Consider the following 15,517-nt stretch of genomic DNA (forward strand, 5'->3'; position numbering starts at 1 on the left):
AAATTCCCAATCTTCCCAGAACAATAACCCCAACTGTCCCTGCTCCCCAGAGCTGTTCTCCCTTCCTTTGACTGTACCGCAACCTGCCCCTCCAATTCGCGATTCCACGGACCTAACAGACGAGTATCTGTGTCCAGATGCTCAAACACTAGAGTCTCCTCCATCTCCGGTCGATTTGGTGGCGGATGACCAGCAACCCACCCTCATCGACGACGATGAGACGCAGTTGCTGTCAGGGCAGCCAGTTGACATGCGCATTGTGCAGGAGGAGGAGGCGAGACAGGAGTTGGAAGAGGAGGTGGTGGACGACGAGGACACCGACCCCACCTGGACAAGGCGGATGTCAAGCTGGGAAAGTAGTGTGGATGTTGAGGCAGGTGCAGCACCAAAAAGGGTAGCTAGAGGCAGAGACATGTCCAGAGGCAGAGGTCAGCTGCTTTGCCGAAGCCAGGCCAGACCCGGAATGTCCGAAGATGTTCCCTTTTGTACCCAGCCCAGAAAAACTCCCCCATTGAGGGCACGTTTCTCGAAGGTGTAGAGTTTTTTCAAGGAATGCGCCGAGGACAGATATAGTGTCGTCTACACAATTTGCCTCTCGAAATCGAGTAGGGGCCCTGAGAAGAGCAACCTGTCCACCACTTCAATGCACCGTCATTTGGAATCCAAGAACTGGAATCAGTGGCAGGCAGCAACGGCAGGACAAACGTCGCCCGCCGTTCATGCCACTGCCTCTGCTCACAGTGCTGGCGATGCACTCCAGAGGACGAGCCAGGACATCACTTCATCTGCCTCCGCCACTTTGTTGACTTCTCCCTCATCCTCCCCTGTTTCTGTCTTATCTCCTTCTCCTGCACCATCAAAGGCACCATCAGGCGCTTCTTTACAACAACCCACCATCTCTCAGACATTGGAGCTAACCGCTAACCACCCACCCACGCAAGCCTAGAACGCCAACATCGCTAAACTGCTGTCCCAGGAGATGTTGGCGTTCCGGCTTGTTGAAACTCCCGCCTTCCCGGACCTGATGGCAACTGTGGCACCTCACTATGCCGTCCCTAGCCGTCACAATTTCTCCCGGTGTGGCGTCCCCGCCTTGCACCAGCACGTGTCACTCAACATCAGGTGGGCCCTTAGTGCTGAAGCTCATCAGCTTGGGGGACAGACAGCACAGTGCCTCCGAGGTCAGGGATGCCATCCTGGCTGAGATGGCATTTTTTTTTCCCTGCTACACCTGGGGCCTGGCATTTTTACGCCTGTGATAATGGCTGGAACCTGGTAGTGGCTCTGGAGCTTGCCAGCCTCCAACACGTTCCATGTTTGGCCCACGTCTAACTTAGTGGTGCAACGTTTTTTGAAAACATACCCAAATGTACCGAAGCTACTGTTGAAAATGCGGCCCACTTTTGCAAGTGTACAGGAGTCGCTGCTAGCCTAAAAACACTCTAGCAAGGCCTACATCTGTCCAAACACAGGCTGTTGTCCGTCATTCACACACGCTGAAACCCTACAATACCATATCTTGAGCAGGGTGTGTGAGCTGCACAGACCTTTGATGGAGTTCCATCTACAAAACCCAAGGGTTCCTCAAAGTCAGCTCCCAAAGTTTCTGCACCATGAGTTTCCAGGGGTGGCAGAGTTATGGCTAGGGGCAGAGGCATGGATACGGATGATGTCTAGGGGCAAAAGCAGTGTGGATGTGGAGGCAAGCTAAGCAGCAAAAACTGGGGGTACAAGCTAAGACATGGACTGGGGTGATGTCTAGGGGCAAAAGCAGTGTGGATGTGGAGGCAAGCTAAGCAGCAAAAACTGGGGGTACAAGCTAAGGCATGGACTGGGGTGATGTCTAGGGGCAAAAGCAGTGTGGATGTGGAGGCAAGCTAAGCAGGGAAAAAGGTGGCTAGAGGCAAAGGGATGTCCAGAGGCAGAAGACAGCTGCATGACAGAAGCTAGACCTGAGCCAGCAAGGCCCAAGATGCCCTCTTTTCTAGCTTCCTTAGAAAAATTCCCCCATCGAGGCCACGTTCCTCGCTGGGGGAGATAATTTCTAAATGTATAGGTCGAGGACAAACTGTGTGGTTTACACACTTTGCAATGCGACTCCCCATCTCCCAGGCCTTTCATTCCAGGCTAAAGTACAGCACAACCCACCCACATGCCCAAGGCTTCAACGGCCTCATTTCAAAAATTCTGGCCCAGGAGATGTTGGGGTCCTGGCTCGTGGACACTCTGCCCTTTTTGGGCCTGCTGGCTACTGCGCCACTTCACTGTGCCGTCCACACCAGCACTTTTCCCCAAACATGAGGCGGTCCCTAAGTTCAGCGCTTTGCCCAAGTGTTCCACGTGACCAGCTATGAATGGACAAGTGCATGCGGACAGGGACGCTAACTTTTAATCTTGGCACAGTGGTTGAATGTACTTGAGGCATGGACCGGGTCGCAAAATGTGGTAGACTGACTTGTCTCCCCACACAACATTCCTGGGAGGAGGGCTGAAACACCACCCTCCTCCTCCGCTGTTAGATTGATCCCAGCTACGAGCTGGAAACGCTGCAACACTGGTGTGGGGAGACGTCAGCAGGCCGGGCTGAAGCTCATCAGCTTGGGGGACGGACAGCACACTGCCTCTGAGGTCAGGGATGCCATCCTGGATGAGATGGCAATTTGTTTATCCCCGCTGCCCCTGGGGCCAGGCATTTTTTGTCTTGTTGGAGGGCTCTGGAGCTTGCCAGCCTCCAACACGTTCCATGCCTGGCCCACGTGTTCAATGTAGTGGTGCAACGATTTTTAAAAACATACCCCAAATTAGCAGAGATAAGGGTGAAAGTGGGGCACTTGGACACCCACTTTCCCAAGTCTACAGTACCTGGAGCTAGCCGCAATACACTCCAGCAAGGCCTACATCTGCCTGAAGCACCTACTGTTGTGCGAGGTCACCACACGCTCAAACCCTAGATACCGTATGTTGAGCAGGGTGTGTGAGCAGCAGAGACCTTTGATGGAGTACCAGCTACAAAACCCAAGGGTTCCTCAGAGTCAGCTCCCTCACTTTCTGCACCATGAGTTTCCAGGGGTGGCAGAGTTATGGCTAGAGGCACAGGCATGGATAGGGGTAATGTGTAGGGGCAAAAGCAGTGTGGATGTGGAGGCAAGCTAAGCATAAAAAACTGGGGGTAAAAGCAGAGGCATGGACTGGGGTGATGTCTAGGGGCAAAAGCAGTGTGCATGTGGAGGGAAGCTAAATTGACAAAAAAAGCTGGGGAAAAGCACAGGCAGAAACTGGGGTGATGTTTAGGGGCGCAAGCATTGTTGATATGGAGGGAAGCTAAGCATAAAAAACGGGGTAAAAGCAGAGGCATGGACTGGGGTGATGTCTAGGGGCAAAAGCAGTGTGGATGTGGAGGCAAGCAAAGCAGGGAAAATGGTGGCTAGAGGCAAAGGGATGTCCATAGGTAGGAAGGGCAAAGATGCAAAACTCTCTCCTGTTTCAAGAATTTTCCTGACTTGTCTCCCCACAAAACATTCCTGGGAGGAGGGCTGAAACACCACCCTCCTCCTCCTCCGCTGTTAGATTGACCCCAGCTACGAGCTGGAAACGCTGCAACACTGGTTTGGGGAGACGTCAGCGGGCCGTGCTGAAGCTCATCAGCTTGGGGGCCAGACAGCACACTGCCTACAAAGTGAGTCATGCCATCCTTGATGAGACGGCAATGTGGTTTTTGCCACTGCACCTGGGCCCAGGCATGTTGTCATGTGTGATAATGGCCGTAACCTGGGATCGGCTCTGTAGCTTGGCAGCCTGCAACATATTCCATGCCTTGGCCACGTTTTTAACTCATTGCTGCTAATCTTTTTAAAAAGGTACCCCAATGTTCCTGAGCTACTGGTGAAAGTGTGGCGCTTGTGCGGATAGTTTTTAAAGTCTATAGTTGCCGCTGCTAGCCTCTATGCACTCCTACAACGCCTGTACTTGCTGGAACAACGGCTGTTGTGCGACGTCTCCACACTGCTGGCACTAAACATATCATGTGTTGAGCAGAGTGTGTGAGCAGCACAGACCTTTGATGTAGTTCCAACTCCAAAACCCTCGGGTTCGTCAAAGTCAACTCCCTCAGTTGCTCAACTATGAGTGGCCATGGGTGGCAGACTTATGTGAAATCCCATCCCATCCATTGCACTGGACACGAAACATTAGCATGCGCTCAGCACAACTGGCAGCTGCATTAAGCAGGGTGCAGGGTACAACACAGACCAGGCCCGAGCACCAGGAACAGGTGTTAGAAATACTGCAGCATCCGCCATTTCCTTCCAATTTTGGGGTTTTGGACCCGCCACCGACTTGTCTGGACCTCAGTGGGGATCATGAGACACAGTTGCCATCAGGGCAAGCTGTGATCATGTGCGGTTTGCAGTAAGGGGGCAGTGTGCAATTGGAAGAGGAGTTGGTGGATGACGAGGCCACCGACCCCACATGGACAGGGGTGATGTCTAGGGGCTAAAGCAGTGTAGATGTGGAGGGAAGCTAATTCAACAAAAAAACAGGGTAGAAGCAAAGGCATAAACTGGGGTGATGTTTAGGGGCTAAAGCAGTGTAGATGTGGAGGGAAGCTAATTCAACAAAAAAACAGGGTAGAAGCAAAGGCATAAACTGGGGTGATGTTTAGGGGCTAAAGCAGTGTAGATGTGGAGGGAAGCTAATTCAACAAAAAAACAGGGTAGAAGCAAAGGCATAAACTGGGGTGATGTTTAGGGGCTAAAACAGTGTAGATGTGGAGGGAAGCTAATTCAACAAAAAAACAGGGTAGAAGCAAAGGCATAAACTGGGGTGATGTTTAGGGGCTAAAGCAGTGTAGATGTGGAGGGAAGCTAAGCAGCAAAAACAGTGGGTAGAAGCAAAGGCATGCAAAACTCTACCCTGTTGGAAGACTTATTCCTAGGTCTGGAACACGTTAATGGCCCCCCCCCTGGACAAATTACTGCCACTCAGGGGCCTAGTGTCACCAGAAGGGACAAGTATAGGCGCATGTTGTGGGAATATCTGGCCGACACCAGCTCTGTCCTCTCCGATCCCTCTGTGCTCTACAGCCTACACTTATTTTTTCATCTTTTTTTCTGCACTGCACATCTCTTGCCTACTTCCTTTGGGATCTTAGAAGTGGTGGTCCACTTCCAAAGGTGGTAATTTCAGTGCTGGAGTTGTCAATAGACAGTGTAACGGGAGTAGCTGAGGTATCGCTGTATTAACCACTTTTTGGCACAAAATTAACTTCCAAAGCCAAGTAGGGTGCAAGTATATGATGCAAGGACACCTACACACCTATCTCTGACACATTGGGGAGATCACCCTCATGCGCCCTTTTGGCCTGCACCATCATGCGCCTCTTCCCAGCCACTCCACATCTCCCAAGCTTTTCATTGCAGGCAGAAGTACAACACAACCCACCCCCATGCCCAAGCCTTTAACAGCCTCATCGATAAACTGCTGGCCCTGGAGATGTTGGTGTTTGTTTATGCTTCTGGATACCCAGGCCTTCCGTCAGCAGATGGCAGCTGGGGCACCTCCCTATGCTGGGCCTAGCCGTTACTACTTCTCTTGGTGTGCTGTCCCTGCCTTGCGCCTGCATGTGTCCCATAACATCAGTCGGGCCCAGAGCTCTGCGCTTTGCTGCAAGGTCCACTTGACCACCGACACATGGACAAGCGCCTGTGGTCAGGGATGCTGCAGTTCTTATCTTTAAAGAGGACCTTTCACCACTTTTGGGCACCTGCAGTGTTATATACTGCTGGAAAGCTGACAGTGCGCTGAATTCAGCGCACTGTCGGCTTTCCCGATCCGTGCCTGGTGTAAAGAGCTTACGGTGCCGGTACCGTAGTGCTCTATGGTCAGAAGGGCGTTTCTGACCATTAGCCAGGAACGTCCTTCTGCCTCGTGGCGCCTATCGCGCTGTGCTTTGGAGCGGGGAGGAACGCCCCCTCCCGCTCCTGATAATGCTCGTCTATAGACGAGCGCTGTGAGTGCAAACTGGGGTTGCCTATCTCCTCTCCCAGGCCAAAATTCATGGCAGGAGTAGACTGAAACCCTACGACGTTGCAACCTCCACCCCAGCTACTAGCGGCAAACGCTAAAACACTGGTGTGGGGAGACGTCAGCAGGCGGTGCTGAAGCTCATCAGCTTGGGGGACAGACAGCACAGTGCCTCCGAGGTCAGGGATGCCATCCTGGCTGAGATGGCATTTTTTTTTCCCTGCTACACCTGGGGCCTGGCATTTTTGCGCCTGTGATAATGGCTGGAACCTGGTAGCAGATCTGGAGCTTGCCAGACTCAAACATGGTCCACACATTGCCCACGTTTTCAACTTGTTGGTGCCATGTTTCTTTGAAACCTACACCATGGTGCCTGATATACAGGTCAAAGTGGGGCCATTTTCATAAGTGAGAACGAGCCTCTGCTAGGCAGAAAACATTCAGAGCACACTCCTCTCATCTTCGCACCGTTGGCTGGCGGAGGAAGACGAGGGGGTTGGAGTGGCATCTGATGTCCCTGTCCCACACGAGGCTAGAGGGTGCACTTCAGTGCATCCCATTGCTTCACCACAAATGGTGTGAAGGGGAGTGGAAAATGGAGGAAATGGAGAGTGACCCTTACAGTTGGGGCCAGCAAAGGCATGCCAAGTAACACACTGGCACACATGGCTGACTTCATCTTGGGTTGCTTTTCAAGAGTCTAACACATATTTCACATCATGGAGAACAAATAATACTGGATTTTTACAAGCTTCGAACCCCGGTCTAGGTCTAATGTCTGTTCCTTTCTTATATTAGGGGAGAGGGAAAAAAAATTACTTCAATGATACGTTTAGCGTACATAGACTGACTATTAATGTGTATCACACTTAGTGTTGTTAGGGTTACACACCGTCACAACCTGGCTAAAGCTTTTATAGCTGTTAATAAAGTCAACATAACTTTACGGTATCCAAAAAGACAGCTGTACCGACAGAGAGCAAGACAAATGTCAACCAAAGCTGTGAGCTCTGAACACCCACAGTGACTTTGGCGTCATCATCATTATAAGGGAGCGGGTGGTAATAAATAACTTGGCAGTGCCTAAAACCCAAAAAGCTTATACAACTATATTTACATTAAGATATACAAATGACACTTTTTAGTAGCATGTCATGAGACAAGCTGATAAGATCTTCCTTTGTGCAGTGCTATTTGAAAGTTAAACGCTGCCTTCATTTTAATTCTGGAGAAGGTGCAGACATTAGATTTAGAACATGTCTTCATTGTCCAAATCCTCTATATAGGTAATGTGTTTTTCGGGCCGAGCTGTCTGGGAACGAGCTGGTGCAGCACTGACAACCTGGGTGAATATAGCAAGAGCCTGAGATGTAGGGTGAATGAATCCCCAAATTATTTGGGGAATTTCCACTCAGAAACTGGCACTATATGGCAGTGGCAGGACTTGAAGGTATTTGTAACCCCAATATATTCTTTGAATTCCCAGTCAGACAATGGCACTATATGGCAGTGGCAGGACTTGAAGGTATTTGTAACCCCAATATATTCTTTGAATTCCCAGTGAGAAACTGGCACTATATGGCAGTGGCAGGACTTGAAGGTATTTGTAACCCCAATATATTCTTTGCATTCCCAGTCAGACAATGGCACTATATGGCAGTGGCAGGACTTGAAGGTATTTGTAACCCCAATATATTCTTTGCATTCCCAGTCAGAAACTGGCACTATATGGCAGTGGCAGGACTTGAAGGTAAGGTATTTGTAACCCCAATATATTCTTTGCATTCCCAGTCAGAAACTGGCACTATATGGCAGTGGCAGGACTTGAAGGTATTTGTAACCTGTCACAGAGCTGTGCACAGGCCAGCTAACCCATACTAACTGCTAACTACCTACTATATACTAACACTGTTACATCCTATATCTGTGGGTGGGAAGGGCTGAGTCACAGATCCTTCCCCCCTCACCTATACCAAGGAGAGCAGACTCCCTGTCTCCTGTGGACAATGCACCATCCAACATTTTCTTGGGGACACCGAGCAGATTATCTCCACCCATTGTCCTCACTAGTTAGAGGTATTTGCATACAATGTGCTAACACACTAGACCCCAATCAGCCAACTACACATTGATGTATACAACAGGTTACAGAATACATTCCACATGAAATATATATTACACATGGCCTATAGTATAGACTCTAAACACCCCGCCACAACCCCTCCCCCTCTCAAAACATGTGCATGACACAATTGGCCTACACAGGTAAATTGGGGAATGCACATCAGTCTCTATAGCTCATATGTCCTCCTGCCGGGATAACCCATCTGCATTCTGGTGTTGGTTCCCTCGGCGGTACTGAATGGTAAAGTTGTAGGGTTGAAGGGCTGGCATCTGGCAGAAAATCCAGAGGATCCATGTTGGCGTCTCTCTGAGCTTGGCTTCGGGTCACTGCTCCCACAAAGTGGCATTGTAGATTTCCAACATCGTTGCCTAACAGAACATCGGCCGGCAGCCCGCTCATCACACCAATTGTGCATTGTTTTGGTCCATAACCATAGTCGAGTTCCACGGTAGCTTTAGAAATACGTCTCCGAGTACCCCCTGCCAACTCGATAGAAATGCCAGGGCCCTCCTCTAGGGCCTCGGGTCGAACTACTCGGGGGTCCGCTACCGTTAGGAAAGCTCCTGAGTCCCAGAATCCAACAACTTTTCGGCCATCCAGGAGGACCTCCTGCAAGTGCTTCCGCTGATGGTTTGCAGGATGTGTGGCAGAGGGCTGAATCCCATAGACCCCTGGAGGTGGGACAGATGGGTCATTCATGGAGTCATCTGGAAATGGGGCCAAACTTTCTGTCCTAGGGGTGGTTCCCAGGTAGTGAATAGGCTGGGATGCCACTGTGGAACGTGCCCCCAAGTTAGCAGGGCAGCTAGCTTGCAAATGTCCAGGCCGCCCGCACCCAAAACATCTGCGCCCTAGAGTTCTTCCAGCAGGTCGTTGTCTAGGGACAGGGTTGTTCATAGCTGGAGGCCGATGGGCTGGGGCAGGGGTAGAGGGTGAAGTGTAATCCTGAGGCCGGACATGAAAGGTGGGTGGCTGGCTGAAGGGTGTCTGGGGAACTGTGGTAGTTTTCCGCTCCTCTGCAAACAACCTCTTCCACTGCGGCTTGATGGTCAGGCCCTCATCTACAAGAGAAGCAGCTTGCTCAACTGTGGCTGGGTTCCGTTCCAGCACCCACTCACGGATCTCAGCGGGGCACTGGGAAAAGAACTGTTCCTTAAGTATGACTTGGAGGACCTTATCGACTGTGACAGCCTCCTCTCCTTCTAGCCAGCGCTTGCATGCTTGCTTCAACTTGTGGGCGAACATGTGGAAGGAGCTTCCCCCATTGTAAGGCAAAGAGCGGAACTGAACTCGGTAGGTCTCTGGAGTGACTGCATAATACTTCTGCACCGCTCTTTTAATGGCCTCATAGTCCCGCTGATCACTAGGGTCCATGGCTCTGAGAGCTTCCGCAGCCCCATCTCGTAGGTGTCCCACCAGATACCGGACCCAATCCTTCTCTGGGACTTCCATCAGGTGGCACTGGTGTTCGAAGTCCTGAAAATATCCATCAACATCCCCAGCCGCTTCATCAAAGGTCTTGAAGTGTTTATGGGACATATATGGTGGTTCTATCACTGTTGGGCTGGGGGTCGACGTTTGATTATAATTCCTCGTAGTTATCTCAGCCATTCGCATTTCATGTGCCATTCTTTCCTTTTCATGCGCCATTCTCTGTTCCTCCTTCTCCGTTTCCTGAGCCCTCTGTAATGCTCTACTCCTTTGCTCTGCAGTTGCTTCTAGCCCCAGCACTGCCAATTCCTCCTCATACAAAACAACCCATCTGCTCTTTTGGGTCTGTACCTGCCACTCCCGTATCTCTACTGTCTCCTGGGGGCAGCCCTCCTCATGGTCGCTTTGCAGGGTCATCTCCTCCAGTGCCTCGATCAGTTGATCTTTCGTTCTTCCCTGGTAACTCAGGTTTAGTTCCTGGGCCCTTAATTGTAGACTTGCCATAGTCCAGTTCCTGTATTCTGAGATTGTGGCTCCATTAATCGCTGGGCTGCTGTAGTCCATCTCGCTGTCCGCTGTTGATCCCACCGCTGCCACCAGTTGTCACGGAGCAAAGGTATACGTCCTTCCTCCGGAGGATATCTTGAATCAACAGGGACGCAAGAGGTCGGGAGCACCACAACAACAATTTATTGTAATCCACAAAGTTAGTAGCCGGCGGCAGTCACATCAACCGTAATAACAATAAGTCCACGGAAGTCACAATCCAATGATAGCTTTGGTTCCTTGGTCCTGTAACTAAATCCTGGCTCTCTGCAGAGCTGTGCACAGGCCGGCTAACCCATACTAACTGCTAACTACCTACTATATACTAACACTGTTACATCCTATATCTGTGGGTGGGAAGGGCTGAGTCACAGATCCTTCCCCCCTCACCTATACCAAGGAGAGCAGACTCCCTGTCTCCTGTGGACAATGCACCGTCCAACATCTTCTTGGGGACACCGAGCAGATTATCTCCACCCATTGTCCTCACTAGTTAGAGGTATTTGCATACAATATGCTAACACAATAGACCCTAATCAGCCAACTACACATTGATGTATACAACAGGTTAGAGAATACATTCCACATGAAATATTTATTACACATGGCCTATAGTATAGACTCTAAACACCCCGCGACATGCGCGCACATATATATATGCACCCCACACTGCACATATATATGGGTGCACATATATACGCGCGCACATATATATACGCGCGCACATATATATACGCGCGCACATATATATACGCGCGCACATATATATATACGCGCGCACATATATATACGCGCGCACATATATATACGCGCGCACATATATATACGCGCGCACATATATATATACGCGCGCACATATATATACGCGCGCACATATATATACGCGCGCACATATATATACGCGCGCACATATATATATGCACCCTACCCTGCACATATACATGCGCGCACATATACATGCGCGCACATATACATGCGCGCACATATACATGCGCGCACATATACATGCGCGCACATATACATGCGCGCACATATACATGCGCGCACATATACATGCGCGCACATATACATGCGCGCACATATACATGCGCGCACATATACATGCGCGCACATATACATGCGCGCACATATACATGCGCGCACATATACATGCGCGCACATATACATGCGCGCACATATACATGCGCGCACATATACATGCGCGCACATATACATGCGCGCACATATACATGCGCGCACATATACATGCGCGCACATATACATGCGCGCACATATACATGCGCGCACATATACATGCGCGCACATATACATGCGCGCCACACTCTGCACATATATATGCGCGCACATATATATGCTCCCCACCCTGCACATATATATTCGCGCACATATATATGCACCCCACCCTGCACATATATATGCACGCACATATATATGCGCGCACATATATACGCACCCCACCCTGCACATATATATGCGCATACATATATATGCACCTCCACCCTGCACATATATATGCGTGCACATATATATGCGCACAGATATATATGCACCCCACCCTTCACATATATATGCGCACCCTGCACATGTATATGCACGCACATGTATATGCACGCACATATATATGCGCGCACATATATATACACCCCACCCTGCACATATATATGCGCCCCACCCTGCACATAAATGCGCGCACATATATATGCACCCTACTCTGCACATATATATGCGCGCACATATATATGTGCGCAAATATATATGCACACTACCCTGCACATATATGCGCGCACATATATATGCACCCCACCCTGCACATATATATGCGCGCACATATATATGTGCGCAAATATATATGCACCCCACCCTGCATATATATATGCACGCACATATATATGCGCGCACATATATATGCGCGCACATATATATACGCGCACATGTATATGCGCGTACATATATATGCATCCCACCCTGCACATATATATGCGCGCACATATATATGCGCGTACATATATATGCATCCCACCCTGCACATAGATATGCGCGCACAAAAATATGCGCGCACATATACATGCACCCCACCCTGCACATATATATTCACGCACATTTATATGTGCGCACATATATAAGCGGACACATATTTATGCGCGCACATATATATGCGCACATATATATGCGCACACATATATATGCACCCAACCCTGCACATATATATGCGTGCACATATATATGCGCCCCACCCTGCACATATATATGCACGCACATATATATGCACCCCACCATGCACATATATATGCGCGCACATACATATGCGCCACACTCTGCACATATACATGCGCGCACATATATATGCTCCCCACCCTGCACATATATATGCGCGCACATATATATGCACCCAACCCTGCACATATATATGCGTGCACATATATATGCGCCCCACCATGCACATATATATGCGCGCACATATACATGCGCGCACATATACATGCACCCCACCCTGCACATATATATGCACGCACATATATATGCACCCCACCATGCACATATATATGCGCGCACATACATATGCACCACACTCTGCACATATACATGCGCGCACATATATATGCTCCCCACCCTGCACATATATATTCGCGCACATATATATGCACCCCACCCTGCACATATATATGCACGCACATATATATGCATGCACATATATATGCGCGCACATATATACGCACCCCACCCTGCACATATATATGCACCCCACCCTGCACATATATATGCGCATACATATATATGCACCTCAACCCTGCACATATATATGCAAGCACATATATGTGCACCCCACCCTGCACATATATATGCGCGCACATGTATATGCACGCACATATATATGCGCGCACATATATATGCACCCCACCCTGCACACATATATGCGCCCCACCCTGCACACATATATGCACCCCACCCTGCACATATATGCGCGCACATATATATGCACCCCACCCTGCACATATATATGTGAGCACATAGATATGTGCGCAAATATATATGCACACCACCCTGCACATATATGGGCGCATATATATATGCACACCACCGCGCACATGTATATGCGCGCACATGTATATGCGCGCACATGTATATGCGCGCACATGTATATGCGCGCACATGTATATGCGCGCACATGTATATGCGCGCACATGTATATGCGCGCACATGTATATGCATCCCACCCTGCACATATATATGCGCGCACATATATATGCATCCCACCCTGAACATATATATTCGCGCACATATATATGCGCGCACATATATAAGCGGACACATATTTATGCGTGCAGATATATATGCGCGCACATATATATGCGCACATATATATGCGCGCACATATATATGCACCCAACATTGCGCATATATATGCGCGCACATATATATGCGCCCCACCCTGCACATATATATGCGCGCATATATATGAGCGTACATATATATGCATCCCACCCTGCACATATATATTCGCGCACATATATATGCGCGCACATATATAAGCGGACACATATTTATGTGCGCAGATATATATCCGCGCACATATATATGCGCACATATATATGCACCCAACCCTGCACATATATATGCGCGCACATATATATGCGCCCCACCCTGCACATATATATGCGCGCACATATATATGCGCGAACATAAATGTGCGTGCACATGTATATGCGCACACATATGTATGCGCCCCACCTTTCACATACATATGCGCGCACATATATGTGCACCCCACCCTGCACATATATATGCACGCACATATTTATGCGCGCACATATATATGCGTGAACATGTATATACGCGCACATGTATATGCACGCACGTGTGTATGCATGCACATATATATATGCGCGCACATATATATGCTCCCCACCCTGCACATATATATGCACCCTACCCTGCACATATATGCGCACACATATATATGCACCCCACACTGCACATATATATGCGTGCACATATATATACGCGCACATGTACATGCATGCACATATATATATGTGCGCACATATATATGCACCCCACCCTGCACATGTATATATGCGCGCACATGTATATATGCGCGCACATGTATATATGCGCGCACATGTATATATGCGCGCACATGTATATATGCGCGCACATGTATATATGCGCGCACATGTATATATGCGCGCACATGTATATATGCGCGCACATGTATATATGCGCGCACATGTATATATGCGCGCACATGTATATATGCGCGCACATGTATATATGCGCGCACATGTATATATGCGCGCACATGTATATATGCGCGCACATGTATATATGCGCCCCACCCTGCACATATATATGCACGCACATATATATGCACGCACATATATATGCGCACACATATATATGCGCCCCACCCTGCACATATATATACGCGCACATATATATGCGCCCTACCCTGCACATATATATGCGTGCACATATATATGCGCGCACATATGTATGCGCCCCACCCTTCACATATATATGCGCGCACATATATGTGCACCCCACCCTGCACATATATATGCGCGCACATGTATATGCGCGCACATGTATATGCGCGCACATGTATATGCGCGCACATGTATATGCGCGCACATGTATATGCGCGCACATGTATATGCGCGCACATGTATATGCGCGCACATGTATATGCGCGCACATGTATATGCGCGCACATGTATATGCGCGCACATGTATATGCGCGCACATGTATATGCATCCCACCCTGCACATATATATGCGCGCACATATATATGCGCGCACATATATAAGCGGACACATATTTATGCGCGCATATATATATATGCGCGCACATATATATGCACACATATATATGCGCGCACATATATATGCACCCCACCCTGCACATATATGCGCGCACATATATATGTACCCCACCCTGCACATATATATGCACGCAGATATATATGCGCGCACATATGTATGCACCCCACCCGACACATATATATATGCGCGCATATATATGTGCGTGCACATATATATGCGCACAGATATATACGCACCCCACCCTTCACATATATATGCGCCCCACCCTGCACACATATATGCACCCCACCTTGCACATATATGCGCGCACATATATATGCACCCCACCCTGCACATATATATGTGAGCACATATATATGTGCGCAAATATATATGCACACCACCCTGCACATATATGCGCGCACATATATATGCACACCACCCTGCACATATATATGCGCGCACATATATATGTGCGCTAATATATATGCACCCCACCCTGCACATGTATATGCGCGCACATGTATATGCGCGCACATGTATATGCGCGCACATGTATATGCGCGCACATGTATATGCGCGCACATGTAT

The sequence above is a fragment of the Leptodactylus fuscus genome, chromosome 4 (assembly GCF_031893055.1).
Source record: "Leptodactylus fuscus isolate aLepFus1 chromosome 4, aLepFus1.hap2, whole genome shotgun sequence".
NCBI lineage: Eukaryota > Metazoa > Chordata > Amphibia > Anura > Leptodactylidae > Leptodactylus > Leptodactylus fuscus.